This window comes from Lissotriton helveticus, chromosome 10, assembly GCF_964261635.1.
Source record: "Lissotriton helveticus chromosome 10, aLisHel1.1, whole genome shotgun sequence".
Classification (NCBI taxonomy): domain Eukaryota; kingdom Metazoa; phylum Chordata; class Amphibia; order Caudata; family Salamandridae; genus Lissotriton; species Lissotriton helveticus.
Window position 1 is genome coordinate 1,096,186,339 of NC_136071.1, and position 16,593 is coordinate 1,096,202,931.

The window sequence follows — 16,593 nt, forward strand, 5'->3', positions numbered from 1 at the left end:
TCATGTTGATCAATTCCATTACTTTAGCAGAATCTGATGCGAATTGCCATCTGCAGTGATGCAACATCTATAAGGGTGCACTTATATTTGCATGCAAGGGGTCAGAATGTCGGCTCATTTCACTTTGATAAATGATATAACAATGTTTGTTTTCTTGTTGGAACATATAGAATTATCTACTAGTAATATTTTGTTGGTGGCCTCATGTGTGTTAGATAATATAAATGTGTGAACCCATACAACTTTGAGAAAGTTATGTTTCTTCTATGTACCAATACATATTTCATGTAATTATTTATATAAGTTTTCTAAAGTACTGGTTAACCAGACACTTTAGCAGTAATGTACAAAGTATTTAAATTTAAAGTATATAAAACATACTTCTTGTACTAATAAACCTTCTCTGCACAAAGATTTTGGTCATCTTCCTGCTCCTAAGTAATAATTTTTGAAAGGATTTAACCATACTTGATTGTTTAAATGTAAATCTATATAAAGCATTCTACATTACTGTTTGAACAATTGGCTTTGGGGTGATGGATATTTATGTTTCGTATTTCAACTGTAAAGCTATCCGGCTCAAAGTTTGGTTGACAGTCTATAAGATTGAATTATTTTTTTCTTCAAATGAATATTTCTATCTGTAACCAATTATATCATATGAAGATTTCATTCACCTCCTCTGTACTTGGCTTTGAACAAATGATTCATAAAGGAAACACACAAGCACAGGTAGGGAAAACATTTTATGTGTTGCATGTGTATATTTTTTCTCTGTATGCTTATGTGTTTTTTGTTTATACAAGGTACCTTTTTGCATGATATTGAGTTTCAAAAAATGAACACTAACCAATATGATATTCAATTCTATGTGGAAAAAGTAGGCATTTTACTCTGATGGGCCATTTTGAATGCCACTTTATCTCACATAGGCACTGGCTCAGTAGACAGATCCAACCTATTTCTGCAACATTGTTAAAATTAATTGTGGTTTATTGCAATTTAGAATGGTTTATTCATGAGGCCTTGGAACTGATGATAGTTTGAGGGGAGGCAGTGGCCTGTTTCTGTTAAGCACAGTGGCTTCCGAAAGTCTTGAAAATCCACCATTTGCCTACTGATTTTCCAAAATGTTCTCGGGGGGAGAATCCCCCCGAACCCTCCTTAGGGGGTTCAGGCTCGCTCGCTCGCGCGGTGCGCTCCACCAATAAGTTTACGCCTCACCACTTTCAAATGTCACCAGCCGCCACTGTCAGTATACCTAAAATATAAAATGAGCTTGGCCACACTGGCTACTCTATTTTATTGCTTGCTGTGTGCCAGCTCAGTTAAACCCAACATGTTTCATTGCCTTACTCAATTCACTGGCAATTTCATCAGGGTAAGGGTCAGCGTCTTCCCCGCACCTCGTTTCTCCGTTTATTGTACCTGTAGAGACATAGTACACCACACTGCATAAACATATAAAAACAGACATACATCAGGTTAAAAAAGAAAGGAAAAGAGAGTGAAAGGCCAAGGGAAAGTGAAAATACATGGGGATCAACATTGACCCACCTATATTGTTTACCAGGTGATTGCCATTCATTCATTGTTGAACAAAGGCCTGGGCTATGTTCCAGCACCCAAACATGACAGTTTCCAATTTAGAGGTGAGTTCATTAGTCTCATGAGGAAGATTATACTTAAAAAATTCTTTGAGGTTAAGGAACTTGAATCTCCCTCGATTTTTACATCTAATCTGTGTCGTCCATCTTCCTTCTGTCCCCCTAATAATCAAATAGGCCCAGAGGTCGCTGTATTTGAACAAAAGGTCCTCAAGACATCACGGACCTAGAGAAAAATTTAGATACCAAATCTCATAGCAATATGAGCAAGACAGACTGGCAGGAAATTAAGTCCCTTCAAAATAACACCTCCATCACCATCGAACCGGCCGATAAGGGCGGGGCGGTGGTGGTGATGAACACCTGGGACTATGAGGCTGAAGTTGCCAGACTCTTAGAAGTAAGGCATCATTATAAGCCGTTAGTAAGGGACCCTACAAAGGAATTGCAAGGTACAATATCCCAATTGGTTTCCGAAGCCAGAGAGAAAAAATGGTTGACATACAAAGCGGCAGAATTTCTCACTAATCCAACACCGACGGTACTGGCTTTTTATCTCGTGCCTAAAATCCACAAAGCCCAGCGCCCACCCCCTGGCGTAGTATCGGGTATACAATCTTTACTTGAACCCTTATCCCAGTTTTCGGATTTCTTTCTCCGAGAGTGTGTAGTATCACAACCTTCTCACATACAAAACACCACGGATATCTTAAGACATCTAGATACCGTGGTATATGGCCCAGACCACCAATTTCTGGTGACGATTGACATGGAATCATTGTACACCAGCATCCCCCAGGAGGCAACGCTGGTGGCAGCAGCTCGTGCCCTGGGGAGTGCGCATGGTTCTTTGATACTTCCCAGACCTTCGTGCTGCAGTGCATAGAGATTGCATTAACATGCAACATCTTCGCATATCAAGATCAGCTATACCTCCAAGTCTCTGGGACTTCAATGGGGGCTACTTTTGCCCCCAGTCTGGCCTGCATCTATGTGGCCCAGTTTGAGTCCAACTACATCAATCATCCCACTAATCTCTTCCAGAGGAACATTGTCCTCTGGAAGTGATATATTGATGATGTCCTGTGTATTTGGAGGGGCACAGAAGAGGAACTTCATAATTTCCTTGCATGGATGAACAACCTGGACGAATGTCTCAAGTTCACGTGGAATGTGAAAATTCACACTGCCACCTACCTGGTCTTGGACATACAGGCGGTGGACAATAAATGGATGACAAGTGTACCTCAAAAGCCCACCGACAAAGATTTGCTGCTCCACTATAGATCATATCACCCCAGGGCTCTGCGAGAGAATTTACCAGTGGGGCAGTTTCTGCGTTATCGCAGAAATTGCACGTCCACACAGAGCTATGTGGAACAACCTGAGGAGCTATCTAAAAAACTGGTGAATCGTGCGTATCCTCAAAAGGTTGTTAAACAAGCAAGGAAGAGAGCGCTCAATACACCCAGGAGCGCCCTACTGGAAAGGAATGAAACACCCCAAAATGACTGCTGAAAGACCCCAAAATGACTGCATACCAGTGGTCACGACCTTCGGCAAATGTTCCACCAAGATCAGGCAGATAATCAGAAAACATTGGCATCTGCTCAGTACGACCTCTATGAAAATGCCTCGCCCAGATTTGCTTTTTAGATGGTCTCCCAATCTCCGGGACCGCCTGGTCGGGAGTCCCCCCAGGGCATTTTCCCTGTGGAGGTTGCACAGTGTGTGAACTTACAGCATCAATTAAATCTGTGACACTAGCAAATGGGAAGACGTGGCACCTCAACAGGTTCAGCAACTGTAATACTACCAATGTTATTTACAGAATTACATGCCCTTGTGACATGCACTACATTGGCCTTACAACAAGAAAAGTAAAGATCAGAGTGCAGGAACATATCAGCACTTTAAAGTCAGGCAAACTCATGACTAAACTGGTCCAACACTTTATCTCACAGAAACATCAGCCCAGGGATTTACGATGGGTAGTTTTGGAGAAGGTAATGGGAGACCAGTTCAATATGGAAAAAATATTGTTTAAAAAAGAAGCACGCTGGATTTACCAGGAGAGGACAGACCAGATTGGATTGAACGACCTCATAGAATGGAACAAAGTATCAGCATTTTAGGTCGCTCTGAATAACTAACTGTAATGTTGCAATATAAATGTGTTGGAGGGTTTCATTACCGACGTTGTGGGGTGACACATGTTGTGTGGCACCGACCCCAAGTAGTTGTTTAATGTAAACAATGGCTGGAACACATGCAGTATGTCACAAGATGAGCAGGGCAGTAGTAGGCCCCATACTCCATACACATACTGGTAGAATAGACCAGACTCATTAAATACCTGGATGTACAACTCAGGGGGTACATGTCCGGTGCCACATTCATGTATTGGTATATGGACACAGGAATCAGATTCCTAGCATATTGACCACATACACCTACTTGATAAGAACTAACATTTAGGAAGCTCCTCCATAGTGTAAGATACAGAGAGTTGCAGTTACTTGCACTGGAGTTGTTGCTGCATTAGACTTGCTATGAGTAGGAGGCGCATAATTATTTCTGATGTATAGCAAATATTTCTGATTCATAGAAAGTGAGCCTGAGAGAAAAAGTAGGATTTTTTTTTTAAAAAAAAGGTTTTTTTCGAAATCGTACCTATTGAGTTATCAGCGAGGAGTACAAGGAAACGTGGTAGAGTAAGTCAAAATATGTAGTGGCATTACAAACATAATCGGATGAATAATAAATAATAGACATATGGATAATGGGCACATACCCATTCTAAGATGGCTGCCAAAGTGGCGACCTGCCGCTCCTCCCCCTGTTGCGATGGGCGGAAGCAGACGGGATCGTCACACCGGTAGTGACGGGGGAGCCGACCAGTGACGGGGAGTCGACAAGTTTGTCTCTCTTTTTTTTAAATTAGATACCATTTGCCGCGAGTGAACAGAGGGCGTGAGCGTTGGCCGCACACCTTCCCAAAGCTGGTAAGGAGGGGCACGTTTGGTTTTGCGGGGCTACGGGACACAGGATTGAGGTGAAGTGCTTTTGAAATTTTGCTACTAACGAACAGACATAGCTACGAGGCGCGACATGCTGATAGTCTAGCACAGCTGCTAACGGTAATGGTTGAAAGTAGTAACGATGCCGAGATGTGCGAAAAGCAAGCGCAGGACTGTGAGAGTCAGCACAAACATGCATCAATAAACCGATAGTGCACACTAAAATTGAGCATGTGTAAGCTTGGGTACAGGGATAACACGCAATTATAGAATCGAGAGCGGCATATTAAAACGGGCATTGATTATGTTTTTATTACCCTTCTTTGCAGACTAACTAATTGCAGTGACGGTCACGAGACCCGTAATGAACATGCCGGGGAAAGATTAGTTTCTTCTACTGGGGTGCCGGTATGCTAGTGAATGGCAACCACCTGGTAAACAATATAGGTGGGTCAATGTTGATCCCCATGTATTTTCACTTTCCCTTGGCCTTTCGCTCTCTTTCCTTTCTTTTTTAACCAGATGTATGTCTGTGTTATATGTTTATGCAGTGTGGTATACTATGTCTCTACAAGTACAATAAACGGAGAAACGAGGTGCGGGGAAGACGCTGACCCTTACCCTGTTGAAATTGCCAGTGAATTGAGTAAGGCAATGAAACATGTTGGTTTTAACTGAGCTGGCACACAGCAAGGAATAGAATAGAGTAGCCAGTGTGGCCGAGCTCATTTTATATTTTAGGTAGACTGAACTCCTACGTTGGATTTCGGTATAGGGTCACTTATAGAATACACAGCACTTTCTTCTGTTGGTTTTTCTTATCTCGCACTATCTATCTTTTATTTCTGACGGTTGGCAGATGCTAATGATGAGAACCTGAGGATGCAGGCTAGTACCAGCTTGTAGACCTCCCTTGGTGTTACTCCTGTGAGGCTCTGCCAACCTTCTCTCACCTTTTTCTCTGTTTTTCTCTGTTTTGCCCCTCTTCTCTCTTGATGTCTTAGTACACATTGATGAGGGGGAGGATCAGCAGTTACAAGACCACATTTTTTAAATGACATTGTGATTTAAGGCACGTTTAGACAGTTGGGATAAAATAGACCCACTGTTGGGACTCCTAAAGCAGGGTTGAGTCCACGAACGATAGATGGTGGATTGAGGTCCACACATGCAGTAGGAGTAGGTCTTTTGTTGAGTAGTGACAATCCACCAATCCCAGCGCGGCTTCACACCAACTGCCCTATCGCAGCGCGGCTTCTTCTGATGTCACTTTACCCCCCGCTCGCAGCAGTTCCCCTCCTTGTCAATTCACTTCTCACTCACGCATACGTCTCATACATACACTGAAATAATCACCTGTACGTCCAAGCAATTACTTCGCTGACTGTACGTCCACAGTCTGACTGTATGTCCACAGTCGTGTAATTGTCTACCGAAAACTGGCAACTGTCTGTACACAACACGACTGGACAATCACCTCACTGATAGGTTACATACACTCAGCAACTCACGACCAGCGTCAGTTACTCACGCACTGACACATTCATTTCCCCTATCTCAGTCCAATGGGCAATCGATATTACCTCACGATTCCCTTAACAATGGTCGACAATTACGGTTTGCTCAAGCTACTCCTTGAGCCTAAGGCTTTCCTACAACAGGCATTCCAACTCCGCAAGACATCACAACACAAACACCGCAATCTAGGAACATATGACCCTATTCATACTCACTCTCCCACGAACTGCTGCTTTTGCCGCACCGTCACTCTCCGTCAGTTTCCAGGAAACGCCGTCTTCCGCCAGTTATCCAATGGACGGTCATCACCTGAATTTTACGGGCCTTGGGAAACTCTTATCCTAATCTAGAACTCCCTTACTTCCAGAGACTAACCTTCCTCTGGCTACCAACTGATGACGCTGGGATTCTCATCTAGATTTGCACCTTACCAATCTGAAGAATCCCTGGTCGACGAACCTTTTTAGTCTGCATAGAAGTGTAAAGGAAGTTCTCTAATTTCATACTTTTAACAGTTTATCAATGAACGTTACATCTCAATCTAAAGGACCACTGGCTCCGAAGGAAAGTTTAAAGATTTATTACAAAGCCAAAAACAACTGAACATACAAGCACCTCAGCAAGAGGTTCAAGAAATCAACTGGCACTAATACAAACATAATCCTACGCAGGAGTGTCAGGTGACGCAAAATAAAAAGCAACGTTAATTCAAGAAGCATTAGGCAAGCAATAACAGTTCCCGCTGGAAAACGCGACTGCATCTGCTCCAAAGGGAAAGAAAAGGTTGGTCTGTCTCTACACTAACTCTAAAGTGACATCCCTACTTACCATACTTCACAGGCAAGAGAAAAAAGGTGTCAGCTGTGAAGGCTCTCTAAGAAGCACATTCACACTTTTCAGGTAAGTAGCCTAAACTACCGAGCTCGTTCTAAGATGCTCCTTAATTTCTCCTGCCTAGTCCAAACTGAGACCCATGTCTAACTGCATATCCAATTAGACTGCCTTATACAGGTCCCAATTTAAGTCTTACTGACCCTAAGACTGACTAAATCTACAACTCAACTGACTCTCCACCCTCGGGGCACTTTCCCTAATACAAAATCCCCAAAACTGTAGATACGCCCATGGCACACCTCCTTCTGGCAGGTGCAGCCCCTCGTACTTTTCCAGCACCGATCCTTCTTCTTCCAGAAACCGTTGCTGTGTCCTTAGGTCCCAGGCACCTTCTCTGCCAAATGTTGCAGTTTGCATATCAGCACTCCCTTCGTTCCTACTCCTACCATTCTAACTTCTAAACAATGGCTCATTCTACCTAACGAGCTACATGGCGTTGCACCTGCAAAAGAAATACATGAGAAGCAATCCCTTGCACGCTCTAAGTTATAATTCGAAATTCAACTGCGAACAGGAGCCTCTTTCCCAAGGAACATTTTCAACTCTACATCTCAAGTCATGCTAAGAAAAACACAGTTAGGCCTCCACTGGCGTTTTCATTTCTCAGGCCTTTACACTTTTAAATGCATTTCTAATACATCAACATAAGCATTTCATTAATCAATCCTAACATTACATTTCATTGTTAGCAATCATTGTTCTCATGTTAAAGCATCACGTTTCTTATTAGGTAGCCTACACATGCAACTTTAATATGGCACGTTCAAACCTAATGCACAATTTTCACACAAAGCAAATAATTCTAAGTTACTTAAGGCATGATTCTCTCAATCAAAGCACTACATTAATCTGCAAATGATATGTGCATAATTCTACATATTGAAATACTCTCGATTAGTCCTACATTTCTAAAATCACACATTATTACGGTCCTCTAAATATGCGGGTGCTGACTACGGGTGAATATGATGCACCCCTACAAATTTTCAAACAACATGGCGCTCTATCTCATGCCTCTGTAAGGCTTGTTATTTTTACTGGTTCCAGTACCCTCTGGGTCCCCACTCTGCCCCACTCTGCCTACTTCTCACAGTGGGAGAGTGCATTTCATGGAGAGGCATATCACAAGTAGGGATACCACATTTCCAAGAGAAAAATACTAACCATTTGTTGTTTAAAGAACCTTCAAAGGCATTGCCTTGAAATTAAATAGGGTTTTAAATACATTCTGTCTTTGTTTCCTGTAATTATTATTCAGTAATCATTAATGCAGTCCTAGAGCACATTTAAAAGTGCCACACCATCACTGTACACTAACTCATCTCATCATGCACTCACCAACCACTCTCACAGATCACCCCTCACTCCAATGAAAATGTCAAGAAAACTCTGGTGATTAACATTTCTACTGGTGAGACACTGCAGTTTTGTCTAGTGGGGGTTTAGAATAATCGTAAATTAGAGCCTAGAATAAATGTCCCTGCTGCAAAGAACGTGTACCATGCAGATCACAGAACTGAGTGTGAGTGAACTATAAGTTGGGCTATAAGAAAATGAAATGTACATCAGAGAGAGGCTGTGGAGAGATGAGGTGCACTGCTGGAGAGTGGTAGTTAGGAAATGAATGGAGAAGGAGGTCAAGGGGTAGAGGTTGCCAAAAAAGACTGTTGCACCGGGTGCCACCAGTGCCAGAGCTGGCCCTGGCTGGGAGTGTTAGCCTCCCTTGAAGTTTGGGCCTAGTTCCGCCCTTGCCCACAAATAATGGATTACCCATGATAATATTTATCAGTGGCAACTTATTAGCCTTGGATCAGATTTGAAAGCAAAATTGAAAAAGGAGAACTTTAAGTTCTTTCTTAAAGGCAAAGTATGAGTGGCCGTGTCTTAAAGCTGGAGGTATAGAGTTCCACACTTCAAGGGCACTTCCTGAGAAGGTGTGAGCACTAACCTGAAATCCAGATTCATTGATAGTGATGTACGGCTCCATACTGCACCATATACATGACCAACCACTCTGTATAGAAATTTGAGGACTAGCAGTAGAGCTCGGGAAAGGGAATGGAATAAGAGAGAAAACGAAGAAAATGGATAGCACCACTCTGACTTTTCACTCTGCTGAACATTGTCATTTACTCGGGTCGTACTGGATCACCTAAAATCAAGAATGTACATTTTATGTGTTTAATTAGCTTTATTGAAAGTTAACAATCATAAAATGGAATGAGAGCAACAATAGATGCATGAAATATGCAATATAAATTAAAAAACATTCAAAATAAACATTAAGTAGGTAAACTAGCACTAGAAACCGCACAAAGAATGCAACATCTTATGGCGTCTATACATTTCTGAAGGTCTAGAATTAGGTTGTTGTTTAGCAGAAGAATCTAGAAAATGTGTTAGTGGCAACCAATACAAATCCCTATTTACACACAAGAGAGATAATGAAGCTGTATCCAATGTATGATAATGACAAACATTATACCACCAAGCTTTGGATATATGACGTTACCACGCGTTCTTTTACCACGCAGACCATTACCACGCATTTTGTACAACGCAGGACCCTTTACCACGCATACCATTACAACGCTGGTATTTACAACGCAGGTACTATTACAACGCATACCATTACAACGTAAGTATAGGTAAGTAAATAATATGGTAAAATAATTTAATTATTAATAATATTTTTTTAATTAATAAATTATTATTTTAATATTTAACATTTTAATTATTTATATTAATATTTATTTATTAATATTTAAATATATATGTTAAAAATACCCCTGTACCCCAAAACCCAAACCCAGCCCTAAAACCTAAAAATACCCCTGAACCCCAAAACCCAAACCCAGCCCTGAACCCTAAAAATACCCCTGTACCCCAAAAACTAAAAACTGACCCTGAACCCTAAAAATACCCCTGTACCCCAAAAACTGAAAACTGACCCTGAACCCTAAAAATACCCCTGTACCCCAAAAACTGAAAACTGACCCTGAACCCTAAAAATACCCCTGTACCCCAAAAACTGAAAACTGACCCTGAACCCTAAAAATACCCCTGTACCCAAAAACTGAAAACTGACCCTGAACCCTAAAAATACCCATTTACCCAAAAACTGAAAACTGACCCTGAACCCTAAAAATACCCATTTACCCAAAACCCAAACCTAAAATATTTTAAATAAAATTATATACTTACCAATACTTACGTTGTAATGGTATGCGTTGTAAAAGTACCTGCGTTGTAAATACCAGCGTTGTAATGGTATGCGTGGTAAAGGATCCTGCGTTGTAAAAGTTGCGTGGTAAAGGTAGGTCGTGGTAAAAGTTGCGTGGTAAAGGTTGTATACCCCAAGCTTTATATGAAACATTTCCAATTCATTGTAATCTATTGAAAGGCCAGCAGAAGATTTATTAACGTATTATTATGAAAACATGAATTAGGGACATCAGATAAACTGCACAAACCACTATATATACCTAAGTCTCTTTAACACAGCGCTGCAACATACCTCACTTAACCCCAACAGCACACATATGGGATTACCATCCTACTCCTAATTACCTTGAAAACATCTCTGAGCTCCTTCTTTAAAATCCCAGAAGTAGTAGCTCCCAGTGTTGACCAGGTTCTCCACTGCTAAGGAGGCCCCATATGATGAAGCATGTCACCTTCGGGTGAGTGAGGGGTCTTATCCTTAAGGGATGCCTTCCCCTGTGCCACAAAACATAATGGGAGTTGAGAGTGTAAAATAAGTTTTTCTTTATACTGCATCACATCCTTGCATATACAAAAGAGACTTAGGTATATATAGTGGTTTGTGCATATTGAAATAGGGAGCATATACCTGAAGTCTATAAATATTCCCTTTAGACCCCTAATCTACGGTAGTACATCAGATAAACTACCTAAGAAAAGTATCAAGGGAGAAAAAAAAACTTTGGGCCTAATTACGATGGCTGTCGGACTGCAACCATCTGCTGCTTACGATGCGTGCGTTTGGAGGCAGCAGTCGGAGGGACCGACTGACGCTTTCCAATGGAAACTCCTCATAAACCCTTAATAACGGCGGTTCTGCCTTCAGGATTATGATGTCATTTTCTGACAGCCATGCCATGTTGGCCTGTCTGACATGGAAAGGCTGTCGGAAAGTGACATTGGGGGCACCTAGCAGGACCCTCTTTCTTCCTGGCCCTCTGCATTGTGGCCTGGGGAGCACCTAGGTTGCGCCCCCTAATCATCATTGCACCATGTGTTAGGCACTGTGCCTACCTACCACAAGGTGCAGGGATGTTTGAAAACATACATTTTTCAATTGGAGCTGGCGCTGCAGGTGTTTACAATCTGCTGCAGAAGCTCCCATTGGAAAATGAATGTTTCTGACCGCACTATATGCGGTCACATCCAAACTGGTATGTCGGAACCACCGACCTATGGTTGGCGGTTCCTTCCCCACAAAGGTCCGCTCCACATCGTAATCAGGCCCATAGTATGTTAAAAATTATTGTGAATTGAGACCAAGCTTTTTTTTTTAAAAAGATGCAATGGGCGGGCAGTGAAAGAGAGGGTGCATGAGGTCCCCATTAGTATGGTGACGGGACCTACAAGCATTGTCAGTGGTCTTGTAGAATTTGGCTATAGATATGGGAGTATGATCAAGTCTGTGAAATAAAAATAATAGAGTTTGAGTAGTGATAGCTGCTCTAGACACCTTGTGAACTCTAAGACATATTTTATTCCAGAAGTAGATAGATCAAGTACATCCCAAGTCTGATTGCCAGCTAAGTTCAGCCTTAGTTTTTGCCCTAAACAGATTAGGAGAGATAAAATATTTGTAAATAGGGGAGGTCTTAGGAGTAGAGGTTAAAATAATATAAAAGGAAGGCCGAGGTGAAGAAGTAATAAAATCTACTGACAATGAATGAAGAGCATCCAAGATAATATTTGTGAGAAGAGAAAATTTAAACAAAAATGTGCAAGGACAATTTGAGAGTGCCTGTAATTGCAGAAATGAACGTGGAGTAATATCATCAAACAAATCGCAAACCCAGTGTGAAAAGGCCACGTCCCCTACCTCCTCGAAGCAGCTTCTTCCCTCAAGGTCCCGGACCTCGCCATCTGATCCTGTGCGTCCATAGCAACCCGGACTCCACCCCTCTCTCCTTCTTTGCAGAAGCCAATCGCGACGAGCGGAAACCCGGAAGGACTCTCCAGTAACCCCGGAAGTCCCTCCCCCAACTTGGAGGTGGAGTGTGGAAAAGTTGGAACCGAAGACAGCAGTTGGTTCAAGCAGGTGGACTCGTGGCAGGAGACAGCGTGCGGAGAACCCGAGGAGAAGAGCGGTGAAGCGGAAGAAGAGGAAGAAGTCTGGACCGAGGACTGGTGGAGTCCGGTGGAGGAGGCTGGAGAGCGGCTGCAACTCGCGGGAGAGTTGCGGCGGGGCATGTGAGTACCGATCCCCTTGTATATTGAGAGTGTAAATAGCAGTGTATAAAGCAGTCACGCCCACACCTTGCACCCAGCACTGTATATTGTGTATAGTACCCGTTTTCAGTCACACGCACAACTGTATAGAAGACCCCCGCACTTGCCCGTCACTCCGTCACCCTTCTGCCCTCCTAATCTTCCTCTTTCCCCCTCTTGACCCGTCCCTTGCCTTCCTCACGCTCACTCAAAGTCCCGCACCCCCTGGAGAAGGTATACGGCACCGGCCTATCCTAGCTAGTCGGACTAACTGCCCTTTTCTCTCTCTCCTTCCCATACCTCCGAGGAATCATCATCCCGGTGACCAGCCGACTAGACCCCTTCGGAAGAAGCCCTCAACCCGACTTCCGGCCAAGCACCATCCCGTCGCGAGGAACCATCATCTCGACGTCTGGCCAAGCACAACTTCAGGACTCTTCTTTCCTGTATTGCGCTGCTCTTTTTCTCCCCCCCCCGAACTATTACTTAACCCTGTGTATTGACAATAAAACCATCTCAGAGATAGCCCACTATATACAGCCTCCACGCCTGTTATTCCGGTCCGCCTACACCCCACGATCACACCAAGATTATACCTTTTTGCCTCCAGGGTTTCCAAAACAGTGATTTGTTGTTAATAGTAATGAAAATATTATAACATAAGGGAGACAGTAAGACGGATTCTCAATTTATAATTTACAGTTGATAATAGAGCTTCAACAGGATGCAAGTATGTTTGAACAACAGTGATGATGTAATGGCAGTCTTTGAGAAGAAAGAACTTACATGGGAGAAAAAAGAGCAAGTAAGGAAAATTCAGTATCAAGCCATACGGGCGTAAATGAAGAAGGCAATGAGGAATGCCATCTCTAGGCTTGTCTCAAACAGAAGGCTTTATGATAAACCCCGAAAATCCGGAAGGTAAGTGCACCCTCCTGGTTAGATTTCTTAAGTTGCAACAAGGAGAGTCTAGATTTTGTATTCTGCAATAGAAATATAGGGCTTAATTTACATGTCGATTGCACTGCCAGTGCGTCATTTGTTTTGATGCACCGGTTGCACAATGGGTTTTTCCATATTTACACGGCCATGTAAAGTCACTTTGCATGATGTTTCATGGCCTTGTAATTATGGGCACCTGTCATGCATTACTCTATGTGAAAGGGGCATTCCATGGGTGTTGCTATGGGTGTTCCCACGCAACATCCATGGAACCTGACACATTCCCATATTTACAATGTTTTGGAAAAGCTAGGAACATGTCAAACTCCTACACCTCCCCAGGGGAGACGTTGGAATGGCGCAACAAGGAGAAATACTTTCATTTCTTCTCGTTTTTTCCTCATCCTATGCGTGGTGCATTCTGCGGCATGCATAGAAAGAGGAAAATGCCATCAATGATAGTTTTTGTGCAGGTAGGTGTTCCCGCAACACAGGTACCCTTGCAACCTTACGCAAAGGTGCCTGCACTGGTGCATGGCAGCCAATTGTGCGCCAGTGCAGAGGAAAGCACACAGAAGTGTCATATTGTTGTTAATACAACACATCCCTGTGCTTTTAAAATTATGCAGTTTGGCGCTGCAAAATGGCTTGCGGTGCCGGGTGGCGTAGTTTTGTAATAAATAAGGTCCTTAGAGAGCAGAGAATCCCAGTTTTTTAAAATATGAAATAGATATATGTATGGGACAAAATATAAAGTAGAATGGGTGCAGTCATCATTTTGATTGAGTCATGTCGATCCCACCGGGAAAGAAACAATGGAAACCAAGAAGAAAGAAGTTTGTCCACCCTATCAAGGTCATTCTTCCAATTGAGTGCAATAGACTCTTTTATAGAATTAGTGAGACAGATAAGCCAGATATGTAATCTTAGAAGAGTTCCAGTAAAAGCCAGTGGGGTCAAAAGAATGTTTAAGACAAAATTTGGTAATAGGTAAAATTTTAGTTTTATCTGAATTAATCTTATATCCCAAGACGAAAGAGAAGTCAGACACTTCTTGAAGCAAGGCTGGAATTGTATGGTCTGGATTCGAAAGAAAAGGAAGAATATCATCAGCATATGCAGAAAGTTTCAAGTGTTTATCACCATAGGAAATTCCTCATACTAATGTGTTATTACGAATACAGGAGAGAAAGGGCTTAAGAGATAAAACGAATAAAAGGGGAGAGAAAGGAAAACCCTGCCAAATTCCACAATGCCGTTGAAAATATTGGGATACTTTCCTGTTGATACAAACAAAAGGGCCACTGGAGATTTATAAATTCATGCCAGGTAAGGGATTTGGATGTATGACATTACAACGCATGCTTTTACCACGCATGCCTTTACATCGCAGTTTTTACAACGCATAGCGCTTAGGGGTGCTGGATAGTGAATAGCTTAATTTACTATTCCAACTCCAGTCCCCGTGGATAGTAGGGAAGGTGTTGGATAGTGAATTAAAACTATTCCCTATCCTAGAGCGCCCCCCAGTGCAATGCGTTGTAATGGGTTTCGTTGTAAAACCTGCGTTGTAAAAGCAATGCGTAGTAAAAGTTGCGTGGTAAAGCATGTTTCCCAAGGGATTTGAGCAAAAAGTTCCATTCAATCATATCGAACACGTTGTTTGCATCAATAGCAACCACCGGAACAGAATATTGTAAGAAAGAGGCTTTATATAATATGCTAAAGAATAATCGGTAATTATTAGATGCTAGCCTGTCATTGACAAAACCAGACTGTTCCTTACCTACCAGTTTGGATAATAATAGTTTGAGGTGTAAAGCCAGTAATTTGTCAAACAATGTATACCTACATTTACAAGAGAAATAGGCCTGTAATTTCTATAATGCATGAGATCTCAACCTTATTTATGAATTAAACAAATAGTAGCTTCCTGGAAAGTGTCTATAACCATAACAGTTTTTGGGAAAAAGTAAAAAAGGTGTAATAGTTTTAGAAGGAGTAAATTTGAGAAATGAAGGACAAACTTCACAGTAAAACCATCAGGCCCTGGCGTCTTACCTTTTTTAAGAGATCAAATTGCCTTGAGAATTTCTGAGAGGGATATGTTATTCTCAAGAGAAGCAAAATGAAGATCGTCATGAGTTGGGGGAATGATATCTTTCATGTAGGCATCAATATGAGAAGGGGATGGCAGAGATAAAGAATATAGAGATTGGTACAAGTTCACAAATTCAGCTATAATGTCATCATGGTTAAAAACACACGTCTTCATGGAATATTCTATAGATTCTATAATAGTACATTGTTTACTGACTTGCATGTAATTAGCAAGGAGTTTTCCCACTTTATCACAGCTGCCATTATTGCTAGCACAACTACGGAGTAAGATAGATGAAGCATTATCTGTAGTTATTTTATGAAACTCTAATTTAGCCTGAGTATGTTTCTTTAAATTAGTTCCAGAAGTGGAAGGATAATAATGATGCTCTAGTCATTTCATATTTGAGAGTAATAACTTGTGTTTGAAATATTCTTTTTTCTTTTAGAAACAAAATCAATGATATGACCACGAGCTGTAGCCTTCAAAGTGTCCCATAATTATTGGGGAGAAATATCAGGATCTGTGTGAATTGCCAAGAATTCCTCAGCAAAAGAATAAAGGGGGATGTAAAAGTTGGATCTAATAAAAGAGATTTGTGTTATATTCTATGGTTTATATTGTTGACAGCCTATCTCCTTAGTCTGTCTTTGTGGTACTTAGATTGTGTATGTGGGATTCTATGTTCTGGATTCAAGGCTTGGCAGTTACGCCAGACTCCTGTTCCAGGCTGTTGTTCTTGGTTGATGCTGTGAAGGAAAATTAATAAAGAAGACTTCCTTATACTTCAAAGTCTTTGCCTTTAATTCACGAACCTGATTTAACATTTGGCGACGAGAATGGGATTTTTTTTCCTTCACCATAAATATTTGTACTGTCAAAGATTCTAGGAAAATTGTTGTATATGTTGATTCGGATTTGGATGATGGGGGTCCTTTGTGTGATGTCACCATTGGTAATGTGAACTTACAGGTAACTGTTGATTCGGGTTCACCAGTTAAATTTATTACTGATACTCTATTTGATGAACATTGGAATTCTG

The 16,593-nt window shown here is 41.8% G+C and overlaps 1 long non-coding RNA gene across 2 annotated transcripts; it reads left to right on the forward strand.

Annotated features, from left to right (window-relative positions):
- Positions 1-4,492: 4,492 nt before the first annotated feature.
- Positions 4,493-16,306, forward strand: LOC144785621 (uncharacterized). Of its 2 annotated transcripts, XR_013601997.1 has the most exons (5): positions 4,493-4,612; positions 4,957-5,074; positions 12,219-12,490; positions 13,211-13,429; positions 16,000-16,306. It is a non-coding gene; the product is annotated as an uncharacterized LOC144785621 (long non-coding RNA). The 2 variants fall into 2 exon arrangements; XR_013601996.1 differs by having other exon boundaries at positions 12,219-13,429.
- The last annotated feature ends 287 nt before the right edge of the window (positions 16,307-16,593 follow it).